We start from the raw sequence: 17,233 nt of genomic DNA, 5'->3' as shown, positions 1-17,233 counted from the left end.
GAAAAATAAATGTTGTTGAAAGTCACAGGAGTAATAACATGACAGGAAAATGGATTTGCAAAACCACCAGCTCTAAGTGGAAGGCTCTCCCCTCTATCTTGAGAGCAGATAGCCCGTCATAAGCTACTGCGCCTTGAGCATAAAACTCACTGTGCTTGCTTTTGTCTCCGTTAAAGAAAATGACATACGGGTGTTTAAGTATATTTGGACTCCTGCTGGAAATTGTTATCAGGTAGAGAAAAAAAGACGAAAACGCTTAGCAAAACTCAAGCGGCTTTGGTTTTTTAGCTTTCTCCTCCCCCACAGAGCTGGAAGGATCAGATGGGCTGACCTGTTCTTTTCATTTCCAGGGAGTTAATTTACAGTTAAAGACAGGTTATCATTACATTAAGAATATTACCAAGCCCACCAGAACTCAAAACCTTATTCTGCAAGTGCAGTGTCCTCTTGTCAGGAGCCCAGGGGCTCTGGTCCCCACTGCAACAAACACAGCTTTGTAACCAATCGGATTCCATTATGCAAATTAATTCAAGCATATTTTATTCCCCGTTCAGATCTCATCACTCAGCCCTGAGCTGGTCTCTAGTTTCAAATCAAATCACAGGAATTATGCCATGTCTGTGGAAATCACAGAGAATGGGGAGAGGAAGTATTACAAGAACTACTGAATCACATTTCTTCCCCGATTTCTACGCTTGGAGCAAAGCATAAGCTTGCGGTAACAGTCACTTCTGCTCAGGTGCAGAATACACAGCAGAGACTGCCAAGCAGGCATTGTATATGTTACTCCACTCTCTGATACCAAATTCAAATGTTAAAGTAGGTAGCAAAGAGGGCTCCTTATCAATGACCATGACGTGCTTTAAGGGCAAGTGGAATGTTTAAAACTGTTCCATGTAAGTTTCATTCTCTGCTTCTAGAGAAATAGAGAACCACAGGAGTGTCAGCTTTGGAAGTGAAAAGATCAGTCCCTGCCTGGTGTTTGGAAGGCCTGGGTCCAAATCCTAGTTCCATCACTTATGGGCTATATAAAATTAGGTAATGATAGTTGAAATTATCCTTGACAAGGTGCTTGATTTTTATAGTACTGGGCAGTATACTCAGGGCTTGATATACACCATTTAACTGTATTTTCACCACAACTGTATGTAAATATCACCCACAATATTATCTACAAGGAAACTGAGGTTGTGAGTGATTAAGTAAATCACTCAAGGATACACTCTGAAACACTGGCAAGGCTGCAATTCAAATTCAAGTTTATGTGACTGCAAAACCCATGCTATGGCTTTACCTGGCTCCCAAACACTGATCGATGTTCCTGATCTTCAACACAAGGACATGGTTTAGACCATCTCCAAGGATGGTCTAAACTCCATATTGTATTTGACATTGAAAAAAATCTTTGTTAGATGTGAATTTCATTTACGTATGTACAATCAGCCTTTATATTCTTAGGCTTTTGTGGCCACAGAGTATTCTAGAAATCCATCTTAAGTCCCCAGACCCCAAACATATAGAATCATTCACTGATTATTTATTAATCTTTTCAAGTAATTAAATCATCTTCAAATGATAAGATGACTAAACACAGTCTGTGATATGAAGAACTTATTATTTTTGTTCTACTCAATCCTTAAGATAGTCTTTTTCTCACTGTAATATTTTAAAATGTTAATCATTAAGATGAATAAAATATATCAACACATACAGTTAATAACATTGTCATCAGTATCATCTCAGGCTATGAATACACACCCTATATGAATGTGTGGAAAGAGAGAGATCTTATTTTCTATTTTTCTTCTGCATGAGTGAAAGTACCTGAGGGAAGATTAGGGCAAAAATGGTAATGATAAACAGATGCTCAACATAATGTAATGTCATTTGTGGTATCAAAGGCCTGTATGTAAATCTCTCTTTGTCTCAGAGCAGTGAATATCTATAAAGCTTTCTTTATTTCCTGGTTCCTTCATTCAGCAGTAACTTTTCACAGTGCCAGACCTGGGTTGGACCCTGGAGGCTGCAGTGCCTCTCTAATCTGTAGACTCTACTCAAACAATGGTGAAACAGTTGTCTAAGCAGATAAATGATGGTATGATGTGATAAGTGCAAAAGGGACTGAGTAAAAGAACACAGAGGGGGCTTCCCTGGTGGCGCAGTGGTTGAGAATCTGCCTGCCAATGCAGGGGACACGGGTTCGAGCCCTGGTCTGGGAGGATCCCACATGCCACGGAGCAACTGGGCCCGTGAGCCACAATTGCTGAGCCTGCGCGTCTGGAGCCTGTGCTCCGCAACAAGAGAGGCCGCGATGGTGAGAGGCCCGCGCACCGCGATGAAGAGTGGTCCCCACTTGCCGCAACTAGAGAAAGCCCTCGCACAGAAACGAAGACTCAACACAGTCATAAATAAATAAATAAATAAATAAATAAATAAAAGAACGTGAATTTCTTTAAAAAAAAAAGAACACAGAGGAATCAGTGACCACATCTCTGCAGATGAATTTGTAACATATCACTCCTGCCTTCTGGTACTTGCCTACTCCAGCCCCTTCCAAGCAAATACCTATATTAACAGTCTCCCACATCTGGAGTTTCCACTCTCACCCAGAGCCGTGGATGATTGAACCACATGTAGTCCAGTGATAACCAAACCATAAACCAACCCCTGATTTTATCAAACTGTGTAACCTCATTCAAAATGATAACCTGGGTGAATCAGATTCACTGGGGAACTTGAATGAAAGAAAACAGGACCATTTGCCAGTTAGTAAGGGAGCTGAAACAGAAAGGTTATGAGGCACCTGGGGGATGGAGTAGCCACAAAGTGACATCTTATGGCCAGTGTTTGAGTGAAATCAAGGTATGAGCAAGTCAGTTAGAAACCAAACAGAAACAAACATGGCCTCTGTCCTTGAGCCACGTAAATGGCAGAGCACATGGCCCTGTTATCTGAAGATCCTGGCAATCAAGGACTTCCCTCCAGCTGTTGTCTCCACGGGGCCCAGCCCTACTGATATTCTGTTTCTGAATTTCTATGAGGTTGTTTGCACTGCCCTCCCTATACATCGGATGACAATAAGCCCCTTGTACATGAGCTAACTGGAGTGCTTTCTTTTATCATCAAACAGCAAACCTAGTAAACTATCAATACAATAATCAAGAGGAAAAGTTAGGTGATTCTTCCCCTGGTCAAGGGTGAAGTACTAAAGCTGTGGAGATCCTTTGTTCAGATGTAGAAAATGCCTATTTCTTCTCTAAATTTCCAAGGAATACTGGGCAATAGGGAGAGATGTAGAACAAAAGTCAAGACACTTGTGTTGTAGCAAAGGTTCTGCCACTAAACAGTTGTGTAACCTTAGAAAAGACACTCTTCCTTTGGGGCTAAGTTTCTCCTTCTATAAAATAGAAGACTGGCAATAGCTCCTGTTAAGGAGCTGTCTACAGGAGGCTGTGAGTCTGTGCTGGGCTGAGACACAGCAACTTTCCCTGGATGGAGAGAGATGAAAATTCATTTAGAACGCCTGGATCCTGCTGCACTGGCAGGGCTGCTCCATGCACAACTCCAGGAATCCCACTTACATCAGATGTAATGTGAATGGTGCCCTCTGGGACTAGGCAATGCAAGACCTGCTAATGTGACAGGTATTAAAACCCAGCATTAGGCATCAGGACTTTACCTGATGGACAGTGGGAATCCATTAAGTCCTCTGGTCAGGAGATTGATGGAGTCCGAGCTGTCAGGGGTATATAGGATAAACCAACATGAGAAATGGCAGTTCTGACAAAATGGTTGAGAGCATGGGCTCAGGAGTCAGATGGGGTTAGAGGATTACAGCTCAAGAGTTACTACTCACTACGTGTGTGACTCAACCTCTGCAGGTCTCCACACTGCAATACTGAAAATGTGAAGAACACCAGGACCGGTCTTAACGGGGGAGTTCTAAAATGAAACAAGATGGTGCATGAAGAGAACTCCATGTAGTACTTAACATGGGCTGAGACACAGCAGGTGATAAAGATGATAAATTAGGAGTTTTGTTCCTTCAACGAGAATACATAAATATGTACTATAAGCCCTGGATGCATGAATATGGCATATAATACACATACAACCTGCAATACGGTGCAAGCCTTACAAAGGTCTCCAGGAGGCTGTCCATTAAGGAGATACAGACAAACCGATATTTATAATAGGGATTGCTAAATGCAATGATACTAATATATGAGTCCAGGGAGACTCCTGGAGTCATTGCAATAGTTCAGGTGAGAGATAGTATGGTTCTGAACTAGAAAAATAAGCCTTGTGTGGAGGAAAGAAGGCCTTTCTAGAAATCATGCGATGTGAAGGACCTTGGGAACTGGACAGATTGAGGACAGAGGATGCAACTGCAGTCTGGGGAGAGTGAGAAGACAGGGTTGCTGCTCCTGGCCTCAAAAGAAGAAGACACTCGTTTGGGAATAAAGAGCATGAGTTTGGTTTTGAACATATTAAGCTTGTAAAGCCAATGGATTGACGTTCAAGTGGAAAGCTCAGAGTAAGTCCAGTTCCCAGCTTCTTCCAGTAGTAGGTATTGTCAGTGTCAGCATTTCTGTTTCAAGTTCGGACATTTTGCTGCATTAATCAATCTTAGAATCTCAGAACTGGGGGAAATCCTAGCTTAGATTTTCCACTATTCGTCCTTCTTCAACAGACAGATGGGAAAACTGAGATACAGAAATGATAAGTAACTTGCAAAATAAAAGACAGCATGAACAAAACCTAAAGACCTCACTGTATAGAGCGAAAATATAGGGGGAGGAACAAGTATCCACAGTGAAAGATAATTTTTATAACATCTACCCTGCCCTTTCCCCTCAAAACCTGGATTAAAAGCAGTCCTCCTTTTCAAACGATTTCTATGGAAACGGCCAGTCCAGGTTCAAGAAAGGAACAGACATTCAGAAATAAGGACCTGGGAGCTCTTTAAAGATGATCAGTGGAGAATTGGAAGAGGAAAAGCAATCTACATATTCTCGCTAGAATGTGACATCCTTCAGAGAACTACTTTCCACAAAGTCTGTTTTTTAAAGCATAAACAATAAGAGGAGGAGTTATCCCAGGGTGCCCTTAATAACTGACAAGGGCTTGATGTGGTTTTCTGAAATAATTACTAAGGCGAGGAGAGAGAGTGCCTCCAATCACCACCTCCGAGAGCCTTTAGAATTCTGAGAAGGCCAGCCTGTGACCTCAATCCACTGTGGTCCGCGTGCATCCGTCCAGCTTAATCAGCCACTGAACAGGAGTGAGGAATGGAGAGTCAAGCTGCTTCCAATTATCAGAAGCCTGATTTTTACCCGAGTGTGGGTGGGCTGTTCTGGAGGTCTCTTTCTAATGGACCTCCCCAAACTATGCTATCATGCTAAGAGTAGACTAAACTCTGCCATATTTTAAATGGCTTTTTTTGTATCTTTACATACCCCACAGAGAGTCCCCGCCCCTCCGTGTTTTCAGAAACCAGACACCAACAATAGCTTCATAATGATCGCATTGTGGTTTCAAATAATCCAATCTTTGAAGCCCAATTCTTTCTTTTCAAATGCATTAATGTCATTTATCAAAAGTAAGGGGTTTTTTTTGAAAAAAGTTAAGCATAAAAGAAAAGTAATGGGATACAGCAAACTCGTCAAGTGCCTTGTACGTGTGCAGAGCATTTTCTGAAGCATACGCCACTCTCAGACAGGCAGGACTTTCAAAGGCAACGCTAAGTGTCTTTTGTGGGTCTCAGATGCTATGGTTCACTTAATTAGATTTTCTATAATCCCAGGTTAATCCTATTGTGAATTACAGACGTGAGTTCACTTGCTTGGCAAAAACATCTACTGCTACAAATGCATTTCTGGAAAAAATACATACCTTACTTATAATTCATTACCAGAGTCATTATCACAAAGAGACCTACTTCATCCTCTCCCTCTGCCAGGAAGAAGGACCATTTCCATTCCTTTGATCACACTGTCCTTTTAAGCAATTTAATAAGGGCACTTTTAACCCTTCCTTTTCCCTAGGATACATAAAGTTCCCTAAGATTTGGGAACATAGCTAATTTCTCACTGAATTCCTTGCCCCTGACTACAGTGATGTATATGCCGACATGGCCTCTGCCCCTCATAGGGCTTAAAATTTAGACTATAGTGTCTCAAGAACTTTTCTGCACATTAGAATTAACCAGGGGGGAGCGAGGTTATTTGAAAAATCCCATTGCCAAGGCCTTACTCTAAACCACTTGAAAGCAAAGAAACCAGGATTCAGTATTTTTGAAGTTCCCCAGGTGGTTGCGGTGTACATTCAAGCTGAGAACCACTGATCTAGAGCTGTGCTATCCAACATGGTAGCAGCCTAGACACATGTAGCTTTTAAAATGTAAATTCATCTAAATTAAATGAAATTTAAAATGTACTTCCTGCACATGCTAGTCCCATTTCAAGTGCTCAATGGTGATTTCAATCATCAAAAAACAACTTCTATTATTAGTCAGCGTTGGTCTTGGGCACTAAAACATCCTCATCTTAAGCAGAAGTGTCTGTTCAGGGAATGAAGGCAGACAAAGAACACTGTTCTAGGCATTCAAAACCTGCCGTGAACTCATTGCTTACGGACAATCATCTAGACCTCAGCTTTCCGATCTGTGAAATAAAGGGCTGGGTAACACAGTGACTCTCCACATGACATTAGCAGAATGCCTGGAAAAATCAAGGGATAGGACTACAACGGGTGGGGGACGGCTGAACCAACGGGCCCCATGCTCCACGGCAAACAGGACACACAGCTAGACTGGGCAAAATGCTTCCTTGAAAAGCAGTTCAGCTGCCTTAGAAAAAATAAAGGAAAAAAGAAACCGCTTCTGAGATCTTGATACCTAACAGACTTGCTGTCTCAATCCAGCAACAGCTAGTAAGTTCCTGCTTCAGTGCCTATAATCTCCTGGTTTAGGGAGGAGGTCGGGCTCAGGAAACCGTGGGACCACTGGCAACCGACAGCTCACTTCACCTCTGTGGATCTGTTTTCTCTTCTGAAAAGAAGGGCAAATGATGCATGACCTCCCTGGCTCCCCAGTTAAGTTGAGGGTCGAATAAGATAATGGTTTGGGAAGCTCTTTGTAAAAGCATAATGTGGGCTACACAGGTGAGGGGACGCATGATGAAATGCTGACAGCAGTGGCAACTTCCATTTCTTTGAGTAATTTTTAAAGTTTTGGCTTTTAACCTTTAGTGGTGTGGATTGTAGATAAATGTAAATGACCTGTTATTGTTACAGAAAGGAGATGTGATTTCACTCCTTTTCTCTGATAAGGTTATAAAATCTGCCAGATGCTGCAAATGTACACGGGCATCCTTTTTGTTTGCCCCAGGACCAGAGGGGATTCTGTAGTGGTGACTTGTGAAGACACTGACCTCCTTGCCTAGGGGATGGTGTGTGTGTTGGGGAGAGGGGGATGGCTGATTCCAACAAGGACCCAGACTCAATAGGGATAAAGGCCAGAAGATTCTCTGCAGAGACTAAGGGTCTTTCAGTTATCCTTGATATGGGATGAGAATGGAGCAATCATAAGGAGTATGGACAAAGCTGCCAAGTACTTGTCACATGAGAGGGTGGGCTCACCTGACCGGATGAGTTAGGGGAGGCCATCTTGGCAAATCACTCATTCTCCATTCAGCCTCCTTTTGAAACAGCCCAGTCCATGGGGAAGAAGGGGGTGGCATAACTGTTAGTGAGTTATCATCTACAAACTAGGTTCTGTTTTTATGAGCACCTACTGTGTGGTAGGCACCTTGCTAGGTGCTAGGTGCTTTATATAGATTCTTTATAGCCTCTCTCCCTCCAGCATCTTTGAGAGTTTTGCATTATTGCCTCCTTTGTCCAGATAAGGAAACAAGGGCCAGAGGAACTTCACTTTCAGAGCATTCGGTTTAGTTGGCACCTGAAATGAAATTTGAAGCCATATATGGCCCATTAGGAAGCTCTTATCTTTCCACCTTTGATGATGAACTTCTCTGTAATTGTCTTCTGAAGGTCTTAATTTTTCCTTCTGGGGATGCTCAGAGCTCAGCAAGATCTTATTCCACATCGCAACCACTTAATAAATATTTGTAGGATTTCTGCAATAGTTAAATGCTACAAACTTAGGTGAAACATATTCTTTGCTCTCAAGGAACTCAGGTTACTAGCATTTTTAGAGAGTGCATATTTCCTCCAAGAGTCTTGCAATTAAATCTCCACTTCAAACAAAACCAGTCCCTTAACATTTCTTTAGAGGAACTGCCCCAACCCTTCCCTAGGTGTTCTCCAGCCTGCCCCACTCTTCCAAACAGTCCTTGAAGGAATGAATCATGATTTCCAAACCTCTCTCTCACAATATTTTCCACTTTAGAACAAAATTTTCCTCTACATCCTTCACTGCCTCAGCCTCAAAGGAAGTGCTAATGAGTAATAATATGCAAGTGGTGTAGGGAACTATAGGAAGGCAGCCAGACAATAAATGTCTTCCAACAGTAGGAACCAGCCCAACGTGAGATAGCTCTGTGAGATCTCATGAGCTAATCATCATTGAAAAGATTAGGTATGTAGCTCATGGAAGGAAGGATTATGCCTTGATGGAGGCAAGTCCAACACATCAACAGTTCATCTGAGGGCATCCAAGGTGAGGCCCAGAAGTATTCTCTGACAGGAAGACCACTGGTTGCTTCAATACCCACACTGCAAAGGAGATTCAATCCTGTTTTTAACAGCAAATGGAGAGGAGGTGACAATAACCTTTTTATTTTTTTTAACAAAATTACGTAAACAAACAAAAAATATTAAAACTTTAATCAGTGTATAGAGCACCAAGGTGACGAAGTACAATGGGATATTTCCCAGGTATGCCATGATGTCTCCCCAGGAGAAGCATGTGCAGCAGGGGATGGGTTCTGCCCTTGCTCTCAAGAATCTTACATCCTTTAATCAAGTACCTCTTTCCAAAACGATTTTATCCGAAGGGCAGATTTTTGCAATCCATGGTACTGCTGGTAAAGTGGAATGGGCTCTCTAGCATCACCTACTAAGGGGAAGTCCCTTGGACCAGAGTTGCCCCAGTCACACAAGGAGCAGATGAAGACTGAACAACAAAGTAGTTATTGTATAAGTCGTTAACTTTATCATCAAGGACTTACTTAGCCTTCCTGGCAAGACATCCATGACAGAGATGCCCACTCTTGCATCTCAAGGATGGCTGCCCTCAGGGACATAGAAACATGACTTGGTCTCCTCATTCAGTCTCTTCCTGCTTCTGAATCCAGCCTCTTCACTGGGTATCCCAGGCTGGGACCCTCTGCATCCCCAAGGTCTAAATTCCCATCCTCCATCTCTTCTATGCATAGACGTTTTAAGATCTAAATTCCAGCAACCTAATAAATTCCACCCAGAACTCACAAGGTCGGGGCGGGTTGGGGAGGGAATATTCAGAATTTGAAAGCTAGTTGATTTGACAAATATACACATTCAGAAAATACTAACAACCCCAGATTAAGTAGCTCATTAAAATGAACAGTAAAGATGAACATTCAGAGAGGTCAAAATATACTCAGGATGGCATAGCCACTTCACCAAGAAAGGAAATAGGACCTAGATCTGGAAACAGATGGGTAGAATTTTGGAATGTAGAAGTGGAAGGGCAGTACTAAAGCCCCCTTCTTATCCCTCCTCAGAAGCCATGCCCTCCACATCATGAGTTGATGCCTTGTTTCTTTGGAAACCCACTACCTAATCCTCACCATGACTGCTTCTCTGGTGATAAGCCCAGTTGGACTGCCTAGGGCTTTGAGGTTGTACCTAGGCCATGCCAGGTTTTCCTCCTTGGGGTCTGCCCCTGACTCTGGCATTTTTACCTACTTCTTGGGGTCTCCCTTCTATCTGGGCAGAGGAGACAGTAAATGATGCTGCCTCCTGCCTGTATCTGCTGTGTAACTCTGGCGATGACTGTACTTCTCCCTCAGATGTATACCCTTTGGACCAACCCAGAGCAAGGACTCTGGGATTCTGGGATCCTAATATTTTCTACTGCATTAGAGTTATTCTAGCTAACCGCTCCAACCAAACACACACACGCACACGCACACACACACACACACACACACACACGCCTGTGTCTCAACTTCCTGCCCTTCCCACTCTGCAGCTGAGATGTCCCAACAGGCCCTATGGCAGAGTCTCTGCACCTTGCTGCTGAATCATGTTTTATCCAGCAGGGAGTGAACTGAACCCTTGGCTGCTACATAAGTTAAATTCTTATTTTATGTCAGTATTTCACCAGCTTGTACACCCTCTTCAACAGATGCCCAGCCTTCAGTTCTTGGGTAACCATTAAGATCTTCCTACAGGAGAGGAAAGATTTAAGTGTTACCCAGGATGCATCCTGGCAACAGGAGTTTTCTGAAAACGGAGTGGCTTTTCAGATTGTATCCAGATTGAAAAGTGACTCTTACCGTAAGTGAGTATAGAGTATAGGTTTCTTGACATGAGGAGGGGACGGAGGTTTCACTTTGAGAACACTCAGAGTGAAACACCAGACATATCTAAACCAAAATCCAAAAAATATCTTCCTGGGGTCATAAGAAAAAGCAAGCAGACATTTTGTTGAACATATTTAAAAGAAGCAATGTCTCCTTCAAATCATTACAAGTCACAAACTTGGCACTGAGATTGCACTTTGAGCAGGTAGATGAGAAAAGATACATTTTTTTTTTCTGCAAAGAGTAATGAATTGTTATACAGCAGAAACTAACACAACACTGTAAAGCAATTATACTCCAATAAAGATGTTAAAAAAAAAAAAAGAGTAATGAAGACCTTAAGACAAGGATGTGATTTTTTTTTTTCTCTAGTGAAGCCATCTTGGAACAAGAAAGCATGATAAAGAGGAGAAATTCAGATTATAGCAGAATAGTGAAAATTCTTTTACTTATAACTGGCTAAAGAATTTTAAGTCAGTTCCTTAGTGAGCATGGAGAATCGGAGTTTATTTTGGAGACAACTAGACATCATGCATACTGGATAAATGGATGGCTTCAGAGTAAACTGTTTGCCCATATTCTATTGTATGGCTCTGGTAATCCTCAATACAGTTGCTTTTGTTACTTTCTCAACGTCCTACACAACAGAAAACAACAGCAATTTTTTTAGAGAGAGCCTGGCCTCAATGGGCACACACCCGGCATTTGCAGTCAGGCTTGTGGTGTGCTGAACTGACAAAACTATGTTGCAATTACCCTTGATAAAACTGTTTTAATATGGCTCACTTTTCTTGAGTTGGGTTGCGTGTTGAATCAACTCTTGCTTTGCTAAGGTGGGGCAGATTTCTAGGATCACAAACTTGCCAAAAGCCCTTTGTGTTACAGTAGAAAAATTTCTACTCCCAATCATATGATATAGGAATGAATACTGGTTTGGGTCTCAGAAAGCCTGCGTGTTTCCAACCCTATCATGCCTGATGTCAAGCCTATCAAATCATAGTGGGCAGGTCATTAACTTTAGTGGAAAGCAGGGGTGCTAGACTTAGCAAATGAAAGTACAGGACATCCAAATAAATCTGAGTTTCAAAGAAACAACAGTTATTTTTAGTACAAGTATGTCTTATAAAATTTGGGGGACATATTTATACTAAAACACTTTGTTGTTTATCTGAAATTCAAATTTAACTGGAAGTCCTGTATTTTGTCTGACAAAGTGGAAACATTTGTACAAATAAAGAACGGGACTAGGTAAGCCAATCTTCAAGCTTCAAATTATTTTTATCCTGATTTCCAGAATCATTTTGTCTTCAAATATCTTCTCTGTGAACTCAGAATTCTCTTGCCTATTTCTTCACGGAAGCAACATCACTGGGCAGAAGAGATCACATTTGGGTAAATGTTGACAGTTTGGGAACTTTTAAAATCAGTGTAACTGAGGTCAGAGAAAACCACGGAAGGATTTTAGATTTCCCAGGAGAAGGTAGAATAGGCCACTGGATATTGACAGGTGAACTACAATGTAAAAGGCCTAAGGATGAAAGGATTATCTATAGTGCTAATGATTGAGGAATTAGGAATAATGTTCTCTTTCATCCTCTGACTTGACACTGGTTCTGAGAAAATAACCAATACCCAAATCTGAGAGTCAGGATCATTCATATTAGGAGCATGTACCATGCTGGATTAGCAGGCAACTTCCAAGGTCATTTCATAAGGCAGCATTCATGGATCTTTATTCACACACACACACACACACACACACACACACACACACAAATAAATAAAAATGCATTTGCCAAACGTGCCCTCAGCATGAAGTGGGAACCTGGTGTTGAGTTAAGCAGAGGGAATAACAAGAGGATGTTGTCATGGTCCTCAAGTCACCGAGTGTCTCATGGTGGTGGCGGCAGGCTGGGCAGCAGACTGGAAAATTGGGAAACAATGTGGAAGGTTCTTTGATGGGGAAATGAGAGAGCTGAGAGAACTCATAGGAGACTCACATAAATGAGGGCACGAGGATGTGGTTAGTCAGAGAAGACTTACTTGATAAGCCAGAATTAAGTCTTGAAATATATGAATGAATCGGATGTTCAGGGTCAGACCAGCGGGAACAAACATCTAAGGCATGGAATTAGATGCTGTGTTTGGGTAACAATGGGAATGTGGGACTGTGAAAGCACAGGAACTGCTCAAGAAGAGGAAGTGGGTGAGGCAGGAAAGGTAGGCACAAGGCAGACCACAAGCAGAAATAATAAATAATAATTATAATACTGATAGCGTTTACTCTTTGGCCAATGCAGGTGAAGGCAATGCATGGATTCATACCTGTACTGCAGCATGCAAAGACGGAAAGTCAGCAGCAAGTCAGTTGACCATGCAAAAATAGCCAAATGTCCATCACTGTGGTTCTCCTCTGTCAAAATAAATGGGTGTCTGCTTCAGTTAGTCATTTTTCATCGTTAGACGTGTTAAGACCTTAGAACTCAGAAGCAGCAGAGTGCCTATGACTCAGATTTAAGGTGAGTGTGTTACGACTGTGGGGGAAAAACAAAACCCAAAACCAACCACATCTGTCCCACCTTGAAGGGTTGGTGGTTGGGGGAAGGGACAGAGAACAAAGGGAGAGGCAGGTAATATATTGTATTGCATGCCTGCAATGTTAGACCTTGAGCTAGGAGCATGAATGATACTTGAACTCCTTACAGTCTTGTGATGTAGGGATAATTATTCCTACTTGACAGATGAAGTGGAGAGTCAAAGAACTTAAGTTCCCCAAGTTCTGACACCAGATAAAATGGCATAACCTAAATTTGACCCCAGCTACAGGAAATAAGCTCAAATACACGTTCCAAGCATTCTCCAAATCCCCAACAAACTCAGCCAAAGAAAAGTGGCTCTTGGTATAACAGAGGTGGTGCCTATGCAAAGAAGGAAATTAATTTTATTCTGATTTCCCCTGATCTGTACTGTATGTACCAAATCAGAGCCCTCTTTGCAAAATTAAGGGCATTAGTTATCTTTCCATTCAGTCGGAGTGGCATTATACTTGCATGCAGACACTCCTAGCTAAGCAGAGGAATATCAAGTTTTTACAAAATCATTCAAGAGGTGAGACCTAACCCTGATTAGCGTTTCAATAAGAAGCGTAAGACTAAATAGAGACTAAACACAGGATCACAGAGGCAATTAGGCATCTTCTAGACAGCCAAGCTTTTCCTCAGACCAATCGACTTGGAGCAAATGAGAATTTTTTTTCCTATCTCTTTCTCTTCTTCCCCCTGCTGTGAAATGACCTGCCTTAAATAACTGAGGAGGTGACAGCAAGCCCGTTAAAGAAAACGTTTGCCCATCAAGTGAGGCTTAATTAAACAGAGCACAGGCTAATTGCTCTTCCATCTAATAAGTGGTACACTGGTTAAAATCATTCTATTTGCAGTGTTTGGTCTGGGAGGCCTGTGATGACACCCTACCAGTAAACTAGGGGAAAAAAACACACAGAGACTTTAAGAAATCACATGCCACTTTGCAAAGCAATGGATGAACTGGAGATGTGTACATGCAAATGAAGTTAATCAAATATTAATATTTATGTCCGGTTACTCTCTCTTTAGATTTACTCAGAACGATGAAGCTACAGTCACTTATCCCTTTAGATGAGGCATTTGGAATTAGTGATACAAGGCTTAGCTGTAGGACTGTGAGGGTCTAGTGATTGAAATTCTCCAAGAGTGCATCATCCATGCTCCATGACGATGGGGGTCACATGTGTTTTGTTCATCATCTTACTTCCAGTGGGTAGCTTGATATACTGAGCACGTGGGAAGCATTCAATGAATACTTGTTGATTGAGTCTGTGGGAAAAGACTTATAGTGGACACATTTGTGTCTAAAGTGGTAACCCTAGAAATGAGCTTGGATGGTATTATAGCCTGAATTGTTTCCCTAAAAGATGCTGAACTCCTAACTCCCAGTACCTGTGAAGGTGACCTTATTTGCAAATAGGGTCTTTGCAGATGATCAAGTTAAGATGATGATGAAGTCATTAGGGTAGACTCTCATCCACTATGACTGCTGTCCTTATTAAAAGGGGACATTTGGTCACTGGGGAACACCATCTGTAAGTCAAAAACTGCTTGAGGCCCCCAGAAGCTAGGAGGAAGGCGGGGCACAGATTCTCCCTCACAGCCCTCAAGAAGAAGCCCACTCTGCCAACACCTCGATTTTGGACTTCTGGCCTCCCAAACTGTGAGACAAATTTCTGTTGTTTAAGCCACCCAGTTTGTGGTACCTGGTTACTATGGCAGCCCCAGGACACTGACACAGAAGGAGAAGGGCAGAGTGCAGGCTGAGCAAGACCATTGTGATTGTCAGTTCTTCCCAGTCACCCGCCCCCAGGCCATGAGCCTCCACCCCCCCACCCCATGAGCCATGGGCACTGCTGTGGCCAAGGGCATGGGGTTTAAAGCCTACCTCTGCTCTTCCTCATCACATGCCTTCAATTGAAAAGTGGGGGAATAGTATAGCACATTTCTCCTTGGGTGGTTGTGAGCATTAAATCAGATAATTCTTGTGAGGTGCTGGACACTGTATGTGGCATGTAGTAAGTGCTCAATAAATACTATTTCTTATCACTGTCAGCATTAAAGCCTCGGCCCCTAGAACTTAATAGTGTTGAGGTCAATTTTACATTTCTCTGGTTTGTCACTGAATCAGTGTGCACGTGGCTGTGTCTGGACTGTCCAGGTGGATCTGGCTGGTAACGTACGGTGCTTGGAGTCCAGCTGGGCCCCTCACCACTGGAGGGTTGTGGCCAAGAATTCCGGCTGTTCACACTGGCTTTAATAGGTGGTCTCCTGCTCTATATCATGCCCCACCCCACTGAGCACACACACAGATTTATCAATAGGAGGCACTGGAATCTGCAAAGGCCTGGCCATACTGGAACTGACCTTGGAGGCCTGAACAACAGCAGGGCAAGCCAGGTGCTGGGCTGCTGAGTGAGCGTGGCAGTGGCCTCGGTGAGGCTGCTGGGAGCCCAGGAGATAGCGAGGGCTCTAACTCTGACTAGCGTTTCAGTGGTAATCCTCAGGTGAAAGAGAGCACACCTGTCAGTCAGAAGGCAAGGGGGCTGCAATGAGGGAGGTTTCTAGGTCCTCCAGATCACCATACTGGGTAATGTGTCCAGAGCTTGATGATCATTATGTTACTTACCCCTCACAGCAACTCAGTGAGGTACGAATTACTATCTTTACAGATTAGGAAAGTGAGGTTCAGAAGTCCTTCGGTAATTCTGGGCAAAGTCACAAAGCACATCAGTGGCTGGTATTCAAACCTGGTGGAATCCCAGAGCTGCCCCCGCTAACCATTATGCTCCACTGCCTGCTGGCACTGCCCCTGCTAGAACGCTGCCCTCAGTGGGCAGTATTTAAGCCAGATTGAAGACTGCAGTATCAAGTCCATCTGCTGATCGTTTATAGTCACACACTTAAAAAGGCATAAATGCTTTTTGAATACCAGTAGTACTCATCCTTAATTTTCTGCATTGTTTATGAGATGCCTAGAATGGAGCAATCACAATAATAATTCATACTTTATAGCACTTTGTAATTTACAAAGGACTTTCACACACATTAGCTCATGTTACACATCAGCCAGCAAAAGCAAGGGTTATTATTATCCTCGTTTTATTGATGGAGAGTGAAAGAATAAGTCAGACTAATGTTCAGAGATACTAGTGAAGGTGAAGGCTGCTATCTGAGAGTAGGGCTTAGGCTGAAAATCCTGCCCCAAGAAAGGAAAAAATTTCCTCGAGGGGAATCAGGGTTTCCAAAATCAGCTCCCATTTGGCCTTCCTCTCATCCAGGAGGACACAGCTGATTAACAGCAGCCGATGGTAGGGGGGGCTCACAATCACGGGGTGCTTATTCCATGCTGAATACTGCACCTAGCAGTCTACGTGCTTTATTTCATTAATCTGCACACAGCCCTATGGGTTTTTTACTACTGTTATCCCCATTTTATAGGTGAAAAATTGAAACTCTGAGAGGTTAAATAACTCACTGAAGGTCACACAACTAATACCACCCCTGACCATCTGATCTTAGAGGTTCCACTTTAAGCAATTTGACTTTAAGGATTGCCCAATTAGTACAGCCTTTCTCATAGAGAAAAAAAAAAAATACTCTATAGTATGTGTTTTCTTTTTTCCGCCCCTAGAGCCTCCTGACTTTCACTGCACCTTGCACCAGGTCAGATCCAAGGCTTGATTTGTGTTTGATTCAAGGCTTGGCTTCATTCTGCTCAGGGCTCTTAGAGGTGCTGGATCTGATACTGCACCTGCTTGGAAGGTGCCTGCTGTGTTCCTCCTCTGTAGGGACTGTGGTTTGCAATTAAAGAGATTAATTTTGTGCCAACACCTGAATCCATGCATCCAAATATCCTGTTGGAGGCAGCTTCTGAGTCACAGAAGACATGCAGACCCATCTCATCAGAGTTACAAGTCACTGCTCACCACAACCCACGTTAAGTGGCAGGACCTCCTCACGGCCTGCAGCCATCTTGTCTCTGGGTGGCTCTGACGAGCTTCCAATATTCTCCCAAGACAGTGCTCTTGCCACTTCTAAAATGATTCAAAACACAGATCCCCCAGAAGAGTCCCAGAGAGATCATCAGTGAAGATGGTGCCACAGGCAACGAGTGTCCAG

At 42.8% G+C, this 17,233-nt stretch overlaps 1 protein-coding gene across 2 annotated transcripts in view; it reads right to left on the bottom strand.

Annotated features, from left to right (window-relative positions):
• Positions 1-17,233, bottom strand: part of CDH11 (cadherin 11) — a 143,880-nt gene that overhangs the window by 52,194 nt on the left and 74,453 nt on the right. The window contains exon 3 of one of the 2 annotated variants that reach the window (XM_068529016.1): positions 12,855-12,942. The exons of the other annotated variant lie outside the window; for it this stretch is intronic. The gene's annotated coding sequence lies outside the window, so the exon portion shown is untranslated. The remainder of the gene's footprint in view (positions 1-12,854; positions 12,943-17,233) is intronic. 2 annotated transcript variants of the gene reach the window in all.

Source organism: Eschrichtius robustus, chromosome 19 (assembly GCF_028021215.1).
Source record: "Eschrichtius robustus isolate mEscRob2 chromosome 19, mEscRob2.pri, whole genome shotgun sequence".
NCBI classification, from domain to species: domain Eukaryota; kingdom Metazoa; phylum Chordata; class Mammalia; order Artiodactyla; family Eschrichtiidae; genus Eschrichtius; species Eschrichtius robustus.
The sequence above is the reverse complement of the archived record's forward strand: the minus strand, read 5'-3'. Positions and strand labels throughout refer to the sequence as shown.